Source organism: Archocentrus centrarchus, chromosome 9 (genome assembly GCF_007364275.1).
Source record: "Archocentrus centrarchus isolate MPI-CPG fArcCen1 chromosome 9, fArcCen1, whole genome shotgun sequence".
NCBI classification, from domain to species: domain Eukaryota; kingdom Metazoa; phylum Chordata; class Actinopteri; order Cichliformes; family Cichlidae; genus Archocentrus; species Archocentrus centrarchus.
In genome coordinates this window covers 6,254,159-6,268,230 of record NC_044354.1, presented here as the reverse complement: position 1 = coordinate 6,268,230, position 14,072 = coordinate 6,254,159, and the positions used below count along the sequence as shown (strand labels likewise).

Sequence of the window (14,072 nt, the reverse complement as noted above, 5' to 3'; positions counted from 1 at the left end):
TGGGTGAAGAATTAAAGGGAGTCCCTGAATCTTTGACCATTGCAAAGATGGGATCTGGTGACTCTGTTTCACTTCTTGATATACACTGCTCAAAAAAATAAAGGGAACACTTAAACAACACAAAATAACACCAAGTAAATCAAACTTCTGTGAAATCAAACTGTCCACTTAGGAAGCAACACTGATTGACAATCAGTTTCACATGCTGTTGTGCAAATGGAATAGACAACAGGTGGAAATTATTGCCAATTAGCAAGACACACTCAATAAAGGAGTGGTTCTGCAGGTGGGGACCACAGACCACTTCTCAGTACCTATGCTTTCTGGCTGATGTTTTGGTCACTTTTGAATGTTGGTGGTGCTTTCACACTCGTGGTAGCATGAGACGGACTCTACAACCCACACAAGTGGCTCAGGTAGTGCAGCTCATCCAGGATGGCACATCAATGCGAGCTGTGGTAAGAAGGTTTGCTGTGTCTGTCAGCGTAGTGTCCAGAGGCTGGAGGCGCTACCAGGAGACAGGCCAGTACACCAGGAGACGTGGAGGAGGCCGTAGGAGGGCAACAACCAAGCAGCAGGACCGCTACCTCCGCCTCTGTGCAAGGAGGGACAGGAAGAGCACTGCCAGAGCCCTGCAAAATGACCTCCAGCAGGCCACAAATGTGCATGTGTCTGCACAAATGGTTAGAAACCGACTCCATGAGGATGGTATGAGGGCCCAACGTCCACAGATGGGGGTTGTGCTCACAGCCCAAAACCATACAGGACACTGGGCATTTGCCAGAGAACACCAGGATTGGCAAATTCACTACTGGCGCCCTGTGCTCTTCACAGATGAAAGCAGGTTCACACTGAGCACATGTGACAGACGTGACAGCGTCTGGAGACGCCGTGGAGAGCGATCTGCTGCCTGCAACATCATTCAGCACGACCGGTTTGGCAGTGGGTCAGTAATGGTGTGGGGTGGCATTTCTTTGGAGGGCCGCACAGCCCTCCATGTGCTCGCCAGAGGTAGCATGACTGCCATTAGGTACTGAGATGAGATCCTCAGACCCCTTGTGAAACCATATGCTGGTGCGGTTGGCCCTGGGTTCCTCCTAATGCAGGACAATGCTAGACCTCATGTGGCTGGAGTGTGTCAGCAGTTCCTGCAAGATGAAGGCAGACTGGCCCGCCTGTTCCCCAGACCTGAATCCGATTGAGCACATCTGGAACATCATGTCTCACTCCATCCACCACAGACTGTCCAGGAGTTGTCGGATGCTTTAGTCCAGGTCTGGGAGGAGATCCCTCAGGAGACCATCCGCCACCTCATCAGGAGCATGCCCAGGCATTGTAGGGAGGTCATACAGGCGCGTGGAGGCCACACACAACACTGAGCCTCATTTTGACTTGTTTTAAGGACATTACATCAAAGTTGGGTCAGCCTGTAGTGTGTTTTTCCACTTTAATTTTGTGTGTGACTCCAAATCCAGGCCTCCATTGGTTAATAACTTTGATTTCCATTGATGATTTTTGTGTGATTTTGCTGTCAGCACATTCAACTTTGTACAGAACAAAGTATTCAATGAGAATATTTTATTCATTCAGATCTAAGATGTGTTATTTGAGTGTTCCCTTTATTTTTTTGAGCAGTGTAGTTTGGGGTCATTGGTGCTTTTTAAAGTGAATGGTCGCTACAAATCAATACCGAGTTACTCTGAGCGATCACCTTTATCCTATGATCAAAAACTTCTGCCCTGATGGGAGTCTTCTCTTTCAGGAAGACAATACCTCTATCCACACAGCATTAAACAAGGCACGAAATATAGTATGAACATTACGTGACTTATATGCTATGACTTTCACAGTAACCTCAGCTTAACCTAGTTAAACGCCTATGGGAAATTTTGGTCCAGCATGTTAGACAGTGCTCTCCACCATCAATATGAAAACATTAAAAGGGATTGTCTTTTGGAAGATTGGTGTTTCTTCAATCCAGTACATTTTAGAGACCAGAGGAAATGAGCTTCCTTCATAGGGTGTGGAACCTGTTCATTTGTGAGGACCTCAAAGTAGAGCCGCTATTTCGCCACATCAGAAGGCGCTAGTTGAGGTAGTTTGGGCATCTGATTAGGAGTCCTCCTAGGTGCCCCCTAGGTCACGTGTTTTGGGCATGCTCTACTGTTAGGAGACCCCAGGACAGACTGAAGATAGAATGGAGAGGTTACATCTCTCACCTAGCTTAGTTATGTCTTGGTGTCACCCAAAACAGAGGAGGTGGCCAGGGAGAGGGAGGTGTGGGTATCTATCCTTAGACTGCTGCCTCTGCACCCTCGTACTGGATAAGTGGCAGAATATGCAATAAGCGTGGATGTTTATACACATGCACTGCAGGTCTTAACTTTTCTAGACAGAATTCAATTCAATTCAATTTTATTTATATAGCGCTAAATCACAACAAACAGTCGCCTCAAGGCGCTTTGTATTGTGGGTAAAGACAGAAGCACTCATGAAACGCAAATGTCTGATGTCTTCTATCACCAGGATTAGAGCACTGACATTTGTCTTATGTGGAAGTGGGTGATGATGTTTTATGCAAATAGAAGTTGAAGTATGAGTTTAAAATTCCAAATTTACTGGTTTTCACAACATGTTGAACTAAATCTTCTCTGCTGATTAAAATCCTTGGTGGCACAGAGGTACAGTAATTTACACTGTGGCCTCACAACATGATCCAGGGTTGAAATACACCAGCCTTCTGTGTGGAGTTTGCATGCTCTCCATGTTCCTAGTACGTAGGTTTTGTCAAGTGGAAAGTGTCAATCTAATGGTGGCCACTTACTCAAAGTTTCAGCCTCAGAGCCCCGACTTCCTGGACATTACAAACCCCAAGGCAGTGTAAGGAATACAGGCTGAAATGTATATTTGAACCTTTTTCTTTTAATTGACATTTTATGTCTTAACGTAAGTCAGGGATACTCATTGCGCGACTCCCGAGCAGCTCGCCATGCTTAACTGGTGGATCTTGTGACCTGTTACAACAATATACCAGCACAGCCAATACATTTTTAAAGCATACTACAGAAACATAAAATGCACTCTACATCCCAAGCACTTGCATTCTATTTCTCATTCTACCTCAATTAAAGTTGGTTCCAAAAGGGGGATAGTATCTGACACTGTCAGTGTAGGGGATGGAAATCAGCTAAGATAACTGTGAATTACTGGGTTACATCATGATCACAGCAGTAAACCTCAGAGCAGCAGCTTTCCAAAAAATAGTTGGTAGAAATATCCTCCTAAGAGCTACTTTTAATTTCTTATTTTGAGTACATTTCAGAGCCTGTATTTTTTTACTTTTACTTAAGTAAAGAAGTTCAACCAGTACTTCAACTTTTACCAAAGTATTTTTTAACACAAGTACTTCTACTTCTACTTAAATACAGAATGTCAGTACTTTTGCTACCTCTGCCAATGGGAGTCTTTTCTTCTGCTTACTTATAGACAAATAAAATTGTGTTTTGAAATTAATTGCAGCTAAAACCTATTTTGTAATGTTATGCTGTGTATTTGACATCAGTTGAGTTAGGCATTTATTTATGAAGAACCACTGCAATTGGTGAGCTTAGATAATGGTTAAAATAAAGGATAGATGAACGCTCGCAATTTACTGTTAGCAGTAACAAAACCTACTAGTACAGATTTGATCTCCTGCTGCTAATCCACCAGTGTAACCTTTTGTACCATAGAGCAGACAAAGAAGGACTAAGAAGGTGACATTTACTTATTTGATTCGCAAAATGCACTGACATCTGGGTTTGCTGGTAAAATGTAAAAAAACTGCATGTGGGGAATTGGAAGGTCAAATCAGCTTTTGAGCAAACTGAGGGTTGGCTAATTTTTAATATAACCACAGAGAGGTGCTGTTTGAATGTGAGATAGTTTAGAGCAGGGATAGCCAAACTATGGCCCGCGGACCACACCCGGCCCATTGGTCTTTTTAATCTGGCCCGCCGAAGATTGGTACAGAATTGCCCAAATCAAATCATACTTATGACTGATGTCAAGGATTCTGAGAAGTGCCACAACAAAACTAACACCAGACTTTGATGCACTGACAAAAACAACACTGTTCCCACTAAATGTTAATGTAAGTATTAACAAGGTAATGCCTTTTTTATGTTTATGTTTGATATGTATACATCTGTTGCTGGCCTGGCCTGTCTGTCAAATTTCAAAAAGTCAATGTGGCCCCAGAGCCAAAAGGTTTGCCCACCCCTGGTTTAGAGGCTGTCTTGACAGTTACTATGCCCTCAACTGCCATTATATTAGATACACAGATTCAGCAAGGTGCTGTAATACATTTCTCAGAGATTTTGGTCCATAGCATCAAACAGTTGCTGCAAATCTGTCAGCTTGCACATCCACAATGATGTGAATATCTTGTTCCACCACATCCCAAAGGTGCTCTATTGGATTGAGATCTTTTGAGTGTGGAGGTCATCTGAGTACAGTGAATCCAGTGTCATGTTCAAGAAACCAGTTTGAGATGATCTGAGCTTTGTGAACTGGCACATTATCCTGCTAGAAGCAGCTATCAGAGAATAGGTACACTGGTCATAAAGGGATGGACATGGTCAACAACAATACTCAGGAAGGCTGTGCTGTTTATAAATGATTCTCAGTTGGTACTGAGGGGCCCAAAGTGTGCCAAGAAAACATCTGCCACACCATTACACTACCACCAGCCTGAACTGCAGACTCAAGAAATGATGAGTTGTGCTTTCATGTTGTTTATGCCAAATTATGACTCTACCATCTGAATTAGCAACAAAAATTAAAACTTATTAGACCAGGCAATGTTTTTCCAATTTACTTTTGTCCAATTTTGGTCAGCCCGGGTGAACTGTAGACTCAGTTTCTTGTTCTTAGCTAACAGAAGTGGCACTCAGTGTGGTCTTCTGTTACTGTAGCTCATCTGCTTCAACCCTGGACATTCAGAGATGCTTTTCTGTATACCATTGTTGTAACAAGTTATTTGTTCTTGTATGCTATTTATTCTTGTATTTGTGCTTCACTGCTGTCCCTTTGCTGTTGCAACATCGTAAATTTCCCACATTGTGGGACAAATAAGGATTATACTTATCTTATTTGAGTTACTGTTGCCTTCCTATCAGCTCGAAGCAGTCTGGCCGTTCTCTCTGGCATCAACAAAACACTTTTTCTCAGAGAACTGATGCTCAGTGGATATTTCCCTTTTTGGGGATCATTCTCTGTAAACCCTAAAGATGGTTGTGTGGAAAAATTTCGCTATATCAGCAGTTTCTGAAATACTCAGACCAGTCTGTCTGAAACCGACAACCATGCCACATTCAGTCACTTAAATCACCTTTCTTCTTTATTTTGATGCTTTGTTTAAACTTCAGCAGGTCACATTGACCATGTGCACTTGTGATGTACAATCCTACTGTTAAATTAATATGACAGAATCCAACTTTAGAGTCGTGTAGCAGCAAGAGGGAAAAAAAAAAAAAAAAAGGATCAATAAAAAGATGCACATTTTTTGTTTTCTTTCATTATTATAGACAGAAATGTTAACGTGATAAACTCACTGTAACACTCATGCAATAAGACACACAGTGTCCTGAAAAGCTGCATTTTTGCTTGGTGAATAATGTTCAGACATACCAAGCTACACACAGCCACTCCTCGTCAAAAACTGTGTGTAGACTTTAGTGATGTTTTTGTATTTCCATCAGGAGGATCATAATTGGATATTGCTGGCGTATAGGCGGGACCTTCGTGAACAAAAGGAAGAAGCAGGTCTGGCTTCAGTGCTGCCCAGTACAGCTCCTCCAGCACCTCCCTCTGTGCTTCCAAAGCCAGTTCAACAGCCTCCATTTCAGCCATGTGCTGCTTCTGCAAGAACAGCAGACAGATATGGCACCACTAAGTGTACGTGATGGAGAGCTGGGGTCTGATGTACCATTTTCTATAAAAGCTTTAGTGACACAGGTGTGATAAGTAAGTGGTAACCTGTTTGTATCGACTCCACTCCTTCAGCAGCAGAGCTCGACCCTCACTTTCTTCAAATGACAGCCTTGGAGCAGCACATTCCCTTTGAAAGAATTATGAACATTAATTTAAAGTACTTAAAAGTCTATACTCTAGGGTTGCAACTATCAATAATTTTAGTAATCAAGTATTCTGTTGATTATTCCACCGATTACTCGAGTAATCGGATAAGAAATACTTTTTTCGTATTAACAGTTCATCTGCACATTTTAACTTCTGTACTGCAGTTTTTCGCTGTGAAACAAACAGCGGTGGATGGAGCAGCTACAAAGTTCTCTTTTCTTCACTGCTGTCAAGTGGTTGATGAAGGACCTCCAGCTGTGTCCCAGTAAAGGTTTAATGGTGGTTACAGGGAAAAAAAAAGTATCGCTGATACTAACTTTTTAATAATTATGAAGAATTTTCATGATGTTTAAGTGTTTTATAATTTTTTCCTTTGGATCATTAATTAGTTAAACCCAGGATAGAATTGGGCAACGTTTATAGGTAAATAGCAAATACGTTAACAAAATAAAAGTTTTTGTTCTGAAACAATAGAATAGTAACAAAACAAAACTTTGTTGACTTTAGGGTTTTCAGGTCATTAGCAGACAACGAGAATAAATTTTAATGTGTGTGTTAACACACTAAGACCTGCAACATTTCATTACTTCCGGTTATTACAGTTATGAGCACAGACAAGAAATGAGCTGCACCTGGTTTCATCCAAGCATTTGGTTGGAGTGATGAAGTCCTCTATAGGGATAAGCTCAGGTGGAACCTTCTCCAGTTTCTTCAGCTTCTTTTCAGACGCTCTCATCATCTGCTCTTTTCTTGGGTCCACTTTCTTCTTTGACTCAGCTCTTGAATAACACAGATCACAGCGCTATATGAACACATTCGGTCACAAGATGGATCTTTGCTATCAGAATTATAAACTATTATAACGTTGGTGAATTAAGCTAATGAAAAAATTAAAATGATAGCTGCAGTAAACTTAAGCTATGACTTTGTTTATCACTGAGTTTGAATCATACCTCAGTGGAGCCGACGTCTTCAGGGTCATCACTGATGCAAACCAAGGACTGTACAGCATGGTGTTCTCCCAGCAGAGAGCTGCAAACCAAGACAGATCAAAGAACAACACCTGCTGAAGCTGTGTGTGAATGCTTACGCATTTCTCAGAAGCAAGAAACATTTCAGTGATTTTTCTCTACTAAGTTTGTGTATTTCCTTCAAGAAGACAATATTACCAAGATACATATTCTATTCGATACCAGTGGTCCTTCTGCAATTAAGCTGTTCATGTAAGGTTTGAATTCATTATATTCTTAAAAATATATTTGTTAAATATTTATTTTTCACCCTTTACTAATGGGAGAATAACATCTAGAGTATGCATAATATTTTGGCTGGATGTTGAGCATTATATAAGAAGAAAGCCTAAGTCTAGAATTTTAATATGCTCCAGTGCATACCTCCACCTCTCCAGGCTCTCTTCCACCTGCTCCCTAGTCTCAATACAGATTACAATGTTGTCTGCAAGCATCATAGTCCACATAGATGCCTGCCTGACCTCAACTGTCAACCTGTCCATCTCCAATGCGAACAAGTGTAATCTCACCCCCACCTTGAATCCATCTGTAACTCCTACCGCACACCTCCCCCTGCTGTCTCACTGTCCTCATACATGTCCTACACCACCCTGATACTATACGCCCGACTACAGTTCCTCTCTCAGCACCCTATCATAATTCTGTAGATCCACAAAGACACAGTGCAACTCCTTCAGACCTTCTTTGTGCTTCTCAATCAACACTCTCAAAGCAAACATATTGTAACAGACTGAGTTATAGTTCTTGATGTGTTAACGTTATAGTGTTCAGAATTCCTATTTAGTTAAGGCAGAGGCACTCTTACACTGCAGCAATAGGATTAACTGAGTGTCCTTAAATGTGTAATGACTTAGAGGCTGCAAAGCTTGTCAATCATTCTAGTTACCTATATAGAGAGTCTACAAGAGAACATGCTGGTGATTGGCTGAGTGCATGGGGGGTGGGAGTGTGGGCTGGGGCCCGCGTGCGAGAGAGGGAGAGAGACGGCTGATGAGCATTGCAGTAGTTCCTAGGAACAGTTCTGTTGTTTTGGCGTTGGCTACGGCCTACAGTAGCCTGTGTTTGGTTCCAAATAAACAGCAAGTAAACTGGCACAAGCTTTCGCTGTGGTCTGTTTGAGGGACGCTACAACTGGTGTCAGAAGTAAACGGAAAGCTCGCCTTTGGATTTTTTTTTTTCCCTTTTCCCGCCTTTTTCTTACTGTGTGGGCTGCAGAGCTTGGTGGCTAGTAACAACAATGCTTCCAGTAGACTGCTCCAAGATTAAGCGGGAAACTGACACAGATGCACGCAGACATTCCAGCTCAGCTGGGGACTGGATGTTTGCAGAGCACAGAGAGCAGGTGAGGCAAATGACTGCCAATATGGCTAATGAAGCTGGCTTTTCATGCTCTAATCGCTCGGGTGTCCAACGTGCCGCCTGTGGGACAGCTGTTGGGAGTACTGAGAGTGACATGCATGCGCGTGGGAACCCCTTCTGCGCCTCTATGAAGACCCCTAGGTATGATGGCAAGGCCGACTGGGAAGCCTTTCATGCACAGTTTGAATTGTTGGCGCGGGCTGGGAGGTGGTCCACTGAAGAGAAAGCCCTCCAGTTAGCTATGTGCCTTACTGGTGATGCCCTGTCAAGCCTGTTGCTGTTGAGCCCAGAGGATAGGAGTGATTACGAGGCTCTGGTCGGGGCTTTGAAGAGGCGGTTTGGTTCGTGCTCCACTCCAAGCTTGCTCCGCTCTGAACTGTGCAGCCGGCGACGGCGCCAGGAGAGCAAATTCGAGACCTGGCTAATGATATCGAGGGACTGGTTCACCGGACCTATGCCCATATGCCCCCTGCCATTCAGTGCGAACTAGCCCGGGACCACTTCCTCCAAGCTCTGCAGCCGGACCACCTGCGAACCCAGACACTGTTGGCTCATCCCAGGTCTCTCCAAGAGGCCCTGGAACTAGCCATGGAGAGGGAGCTGTTGTGTGCTGGGAGCAATAATTCCCTAACCGAACTGGGAAGACCATCACCTGCGGGAACCACGAGCGGGATGGGGCCAGGCACTGCTAAACCTGCGTGGGCAGAGGAACTGACCCAGCTGGTGAGGGCTGTCACACTACAGAAAGAACAACGGTCGAGGAGGCGGCCTGGGGTCTGCTGGGGATGCGGACAGCCGGGCCACCTAGCCCGAGACTGCCCCCGCACCCCCAGGGACCAGGGAAATGGGGAAGGGTCCGCATAACCGGGACAATGCGGGACCCTGGAGCTGTGTCCCGGTCCTCCGTGCATGGAGGAACAGCTCAGTATGTGGACTACGGGCGACAATCCGCTGGGGCTAGCGATGGGCTGTCAGAGCAGCTTGTTTCATTAGGCCGGACTTGGGTTGGGAACTGCTGGTATGCCCCAGTTGAGGTTGATGGACTATGCTGCTCAGCCCTAGTGGACACAGGGTCTTCAGCGACCCTGGTGAGACCTGATGTTGTCAGAAATGGAACAACTGTCCTTCCTACTACAGTGAAGCTCCAGACAGTAACAGGGGAGCGGGCCCCCATGTTGGGGGAGGCATTGTTAACCCTGGGTGTTGGGAGGAAGTCAGTCCGCTGCTTGGTGTGGGTAGCAAACCTTGAGGACTGTATTCTGGGACTGGACATTCTTGGGGCACTGGACTGTGTTATTGATACCAATAGAGGAACGCTCTCCTTCCCGGACGGACACATTATCCAGATGTCACGGCGGCCACCTCAACCAGACTGCCCAGCAGCCCATACCATTACTGTGCTGACAGCCAAATCATCACCGGACGCGACCCCCAGCCTTGCCTTCCCCAGCGATCCAGCTGCTCCGACTTCACCTGTAGCCGACATTAATCTCTGCTCATTTTTCCCCCCTGCTAAACAACCTGATCAGGAAGTGAGAGTTTCAGTTGTGAGGGAGGTGTGGAGGAAGAACTGTGATGGACTGACTGCCAGTGAACAGGGCGCTCTATGGCAGCTTTTACTGGACTTTAAGACTGCTTCTCCCTCTCAGAAGGTGATGTGGGCCGAACTGACCTCATTCAACATGACATCAACACTGGAGATGCACAACCCATTCGGATGAGGCCTAGACGCCTCCCCTTGGCTAGACAGGCTGCAGCAGACAAGGCCCTGCAAGAGATGCAACGGGCTGGGCTCATTGAACCATCCACCAGCTCTTGGGCCTCCCCAGTTGTTATGGTTCCGAAGAAGTCTAAGGATGATTGGCGGTTCTGCATAGATTTCCGACCACTGAATAAAGTGACTAAAAAAGACCCATATCCCCTTCCACGTATTGATGAAACCCTGGACACGGTGGCAGGATCTTCATGGTTCTCATCCTTGGACCTGCGCAGTGGATATTGGCAGGTACCCCTTGCCCTTGAGGCCAAACCAAAGACTGCGTTCATCACCAGTGGGGGCTTATGGCAGTTTAAAGTCCTTCCTTTTGGCCTCTGCAATGCCCCTGCCACATTTGAGAGACTCATGGACAAGGTGCTTACTGGTATCCCACGCAGAGAGTGTGTGGTGTACCTTGACGACATTCTTGTCCACAGTACCTCCTTCATGGTGCCCTGGGGGCCCTTAGGCAGGTTTTGGAGAGGGTAGCAGCAGCAGGGTTAAAACTCCACCCACAGAAATGCTGCTTCGTGCGTCGTGAAGTCACGTTCCTGGGCCACAAACTGGGAGCCGGGGGGGTTGGCACCATGGACGATAAGATCCAAGCTGTGAGGGACTGGCCCACCCCCAGATCCGTGCAGGACTTAAAGAGCTTCCTGGGCTTGGCATCCTACTATAGAAGGTTTGTGAGGGGCTTCTCCTGCATAGCCGCACCACTGTTCCGCCTGCTCCAAAAAGGTGTGGCTTTCCAGTGGACAGCGGAATGCCAGGCAGCTTTCACCTCACTGCAGAAAGCTCTGGTTGAGGCCCCGGTGCTTTCTCCCCCTGACCCCACACTGCCTTTTGTCCTCGATACTGATGCCAGCAGTGTTGGATTAGGTGCTGTGCTGGCCCAGGTGACACCAGATGGAGAGAGAGTGGTTGCCTACCACAGCAGGATTTTCAGTAAGGCTGAACGCCGCTACTGCGTCACCAGGAGGGAGTTGCTTGCAGTGGTCTGCGCCATACGGCACTTTAAGTACTACCTCGGGGGCCTCAATTTCACCATCAGGACCGACCATGCTGCCTTGCAGTGGCTTATGTCTTTTAAAGAGCCAGAAGGACAGCTAGCACGCTGGATCGAGGAACTGCAGGCTTATGATTTCGAGGTGGTACACAGACCTGGGGGCCGCCACGGAAATGCAGATGCACTATCCCGCAGACCCTGTGACCCAGATGGATGCCACTACTGTGAGAGAAAGGAGGTTCAGGAGAGGGACCAATCGCAGCCTGACGTAAGGTGTGCAGTGGCAGGTTTGGGGGAACAGTCTTACAGTTGGGGGCTGGTTGCTGTGGATGCAGAAGAGTGGAAGCGCCAACAGGAGGAGGATGCTGACATCAGCCCGGTACTCCAGTGGGTTGAGGAGCAGAAAAAACCCCAGTGGGAGAAGATTGCCATGTTATCACGGGCCACAAAAGGACTCTGGTCCATGTTTGACGCTTTACGGCGGAACGATGGGATGCTGCAAAGGGGCTGGATAGAGCCGGCCACAGGAGAAACGAGGTGGCAATTGGTAGTGCCACGAACACTGCGGGGGACAGTGCTTCAGGCGATGCATGGGGCCCCAGGGTCTGGCCACTTTGGGGTCACCAAGACGCTTCGCCGCCTCCAGCAGGGTTTCTATTGGGGCCAGCATAGGCGTGATGTGGAGGACTACTGCCGCCGCTGCGACAGCTGTACAGCACGAAAAGGCCCAGTGGCCAGGTCTCATGCCCAACTCCAGCAGTTTCCGGCGGGATACCCCATGGAGAGGGTGGGAATTGATGTCCTGGGTCCTTTTCCCCGTACAGAGAGCGGAAACCGCTATGTCCTCACAGCCATGGACTACTTCACAAAGTGGCCAGAGGCATACAGCCTGCCTGACCAGGAAGCTGAGACCATTGTGGATGCACTGGTGGAGGGGATGTTTAGCAGGTTCGGGGCACCAGAAGCAATCCATACGGACCAGGGCAGGAACTTTGAGTCCCGTGTGTTTGCGGCCATGTGTGAGAAATTGGGCTCTCATAAGACCCGTACAACACCCCTCCATCCACAGAGTGATGGACTCGTTGAAAGATTTAACCGCACACTGGCTGAGCAGCTAGCGATAGTAACGGCTAAACACCAGCGTGACTGGGATGCTCACATTCCCCTGGTCCTCATGGCTTATCGCTCAGCAGCCCAAGACTCCACTTCTTGTTCCCCTGCCCTACTGATGTTGGGCAGGGAGATTCGGACTCCTGCAGATATGATGATGGGCAGACCCCCTGACACTGCTGGGGTCCCACCAGGACCCGAGTATGCAAGGAAGCTTCAGGATCGCATGGAGTCTGCACATGACTTTGCAAGGGGGAAACTGTTGAGTGCAGGGGCAAGGCAAAAGAGGAACTATGACATACACGCCAGGGGCCGACATTTCAATGTTAGAGAATTGGTCTGGGTGTATAGTCCCCAGAGGAAGAAGGGTAGGTGCCCCAAACTGGACAGTGATTGGATTGGGCCCTGTAAGATTCTGGAGCGCTTAGGGGAGGTGGTGTACAGGGTCCAATTACCCCCAAGGGGACGGAAGGTTGCCCTACACCGTGACAGACTGGCTCCCTATCAGGGCACAGCTACTTTCCTGGGGCAACTTAGTGGATCACAGGCAGACCCGGAGTCTACAGGTCCTCCCACCAACAATGTGGCCTCGCCTGATTCCCCTGTTTCAAACCCACATTCCGTGAGCCCTGTGTCTCCTGGGCCAGTGGCCCCCTCTGATGCAGCCCTGTTGCCTCGTTGCCTGGGCCCTTCTCCATCCCTGCCTGCTCCTTCCTCTGGATGCTCTCGCCCTAGGAGACTTCACAGGCTGCCTGGTCATCTGAGAGACTTTATCTGCCCCTCGTGGGCGAGGGACTTTGAGGGGCCGGGGTAGTGTAACAGACTGAGTTATAAGTTCTTGATGTGTTAACGTTATAGTGTTCAGAATTCCTATTTAGTTAAGGCAGAGGCACTCTTACACTGCAGCAATAGGATTAACTGAGTGTCCTTAAATGTGTAATGACTTAGAGGCTGCAAAGCTTGTCATCATTTCTTATGTGATAGAGAGTCTACAAGAGAACATGCTGGTGATTGGCTGAGTGCATGGGGGGTGGGAGTGTGGGCTGGGGCCCGCGTGCGAGAGAGGAGAGAGACGGCTGATGAGCATTGCAGTAGTTCCTAGGAACAGTTCTGTTGTTTTGGCGTTGGCTACGGCCTACAGTAGCCTGTGTTTGGTTCCAAATAAACAGCAAGTAAACTGGCACAAGCTTTCGCTGTGGTCTGTTTGAGGGACGCTACAATATCATCTGTAGTGCTATTTCTCGGCTCGAAGCCATACTGCGAACTGAGCATCACCTCCATTCTTAATCTAACTTCAACACCTTTTCCCATATCTTCGTGGTATAGCTCATCAACTTTATCCCTCTGTAGTTGCTACAGCTCTGCACAGCGCCCTTGTTCGTGAAAATAAGTTCCAGTACACTTCTCCTCCATTAAAACACTGAATAACCTTAGCTCCATTAGCTTCACACAGCTAACGCAGTTCGTTCACAGCGTACAACAATTACTCACCTCGCCGGCCGGACCAGCCATGATAAAGCCCCGCACAGACACCGCGAAAGAGCCAAAGACATGTTTTAATTGGTTTGTTTCCACCTTTAACTCAGTTTCGCGTCCGGAATAATATTCACGTCCCCCGGAGTGACAGCCCCCGACGCGTCACTGAAAGATGACGTTTCAAACAAGCGCGCGCGTAATTTAATGTCCGCAC

At 47.2% G+C, this 14,072-nt stretch overlaps 1 pseudogene; it reads right to left on the bottom strand.

Annotated features, from left to right (window-relative positions):
* Positions 1-5,674: 5,674 nt before the first annotated feature.
* On the bottom strand, positions 5,675-14,024 carry LOC115786136 (39S ribosomal protein L40, mitochondrial-like; annotated as a pseudogene).
* Positions 14,025-14,072: the final 48 nt, after the last annotated feature.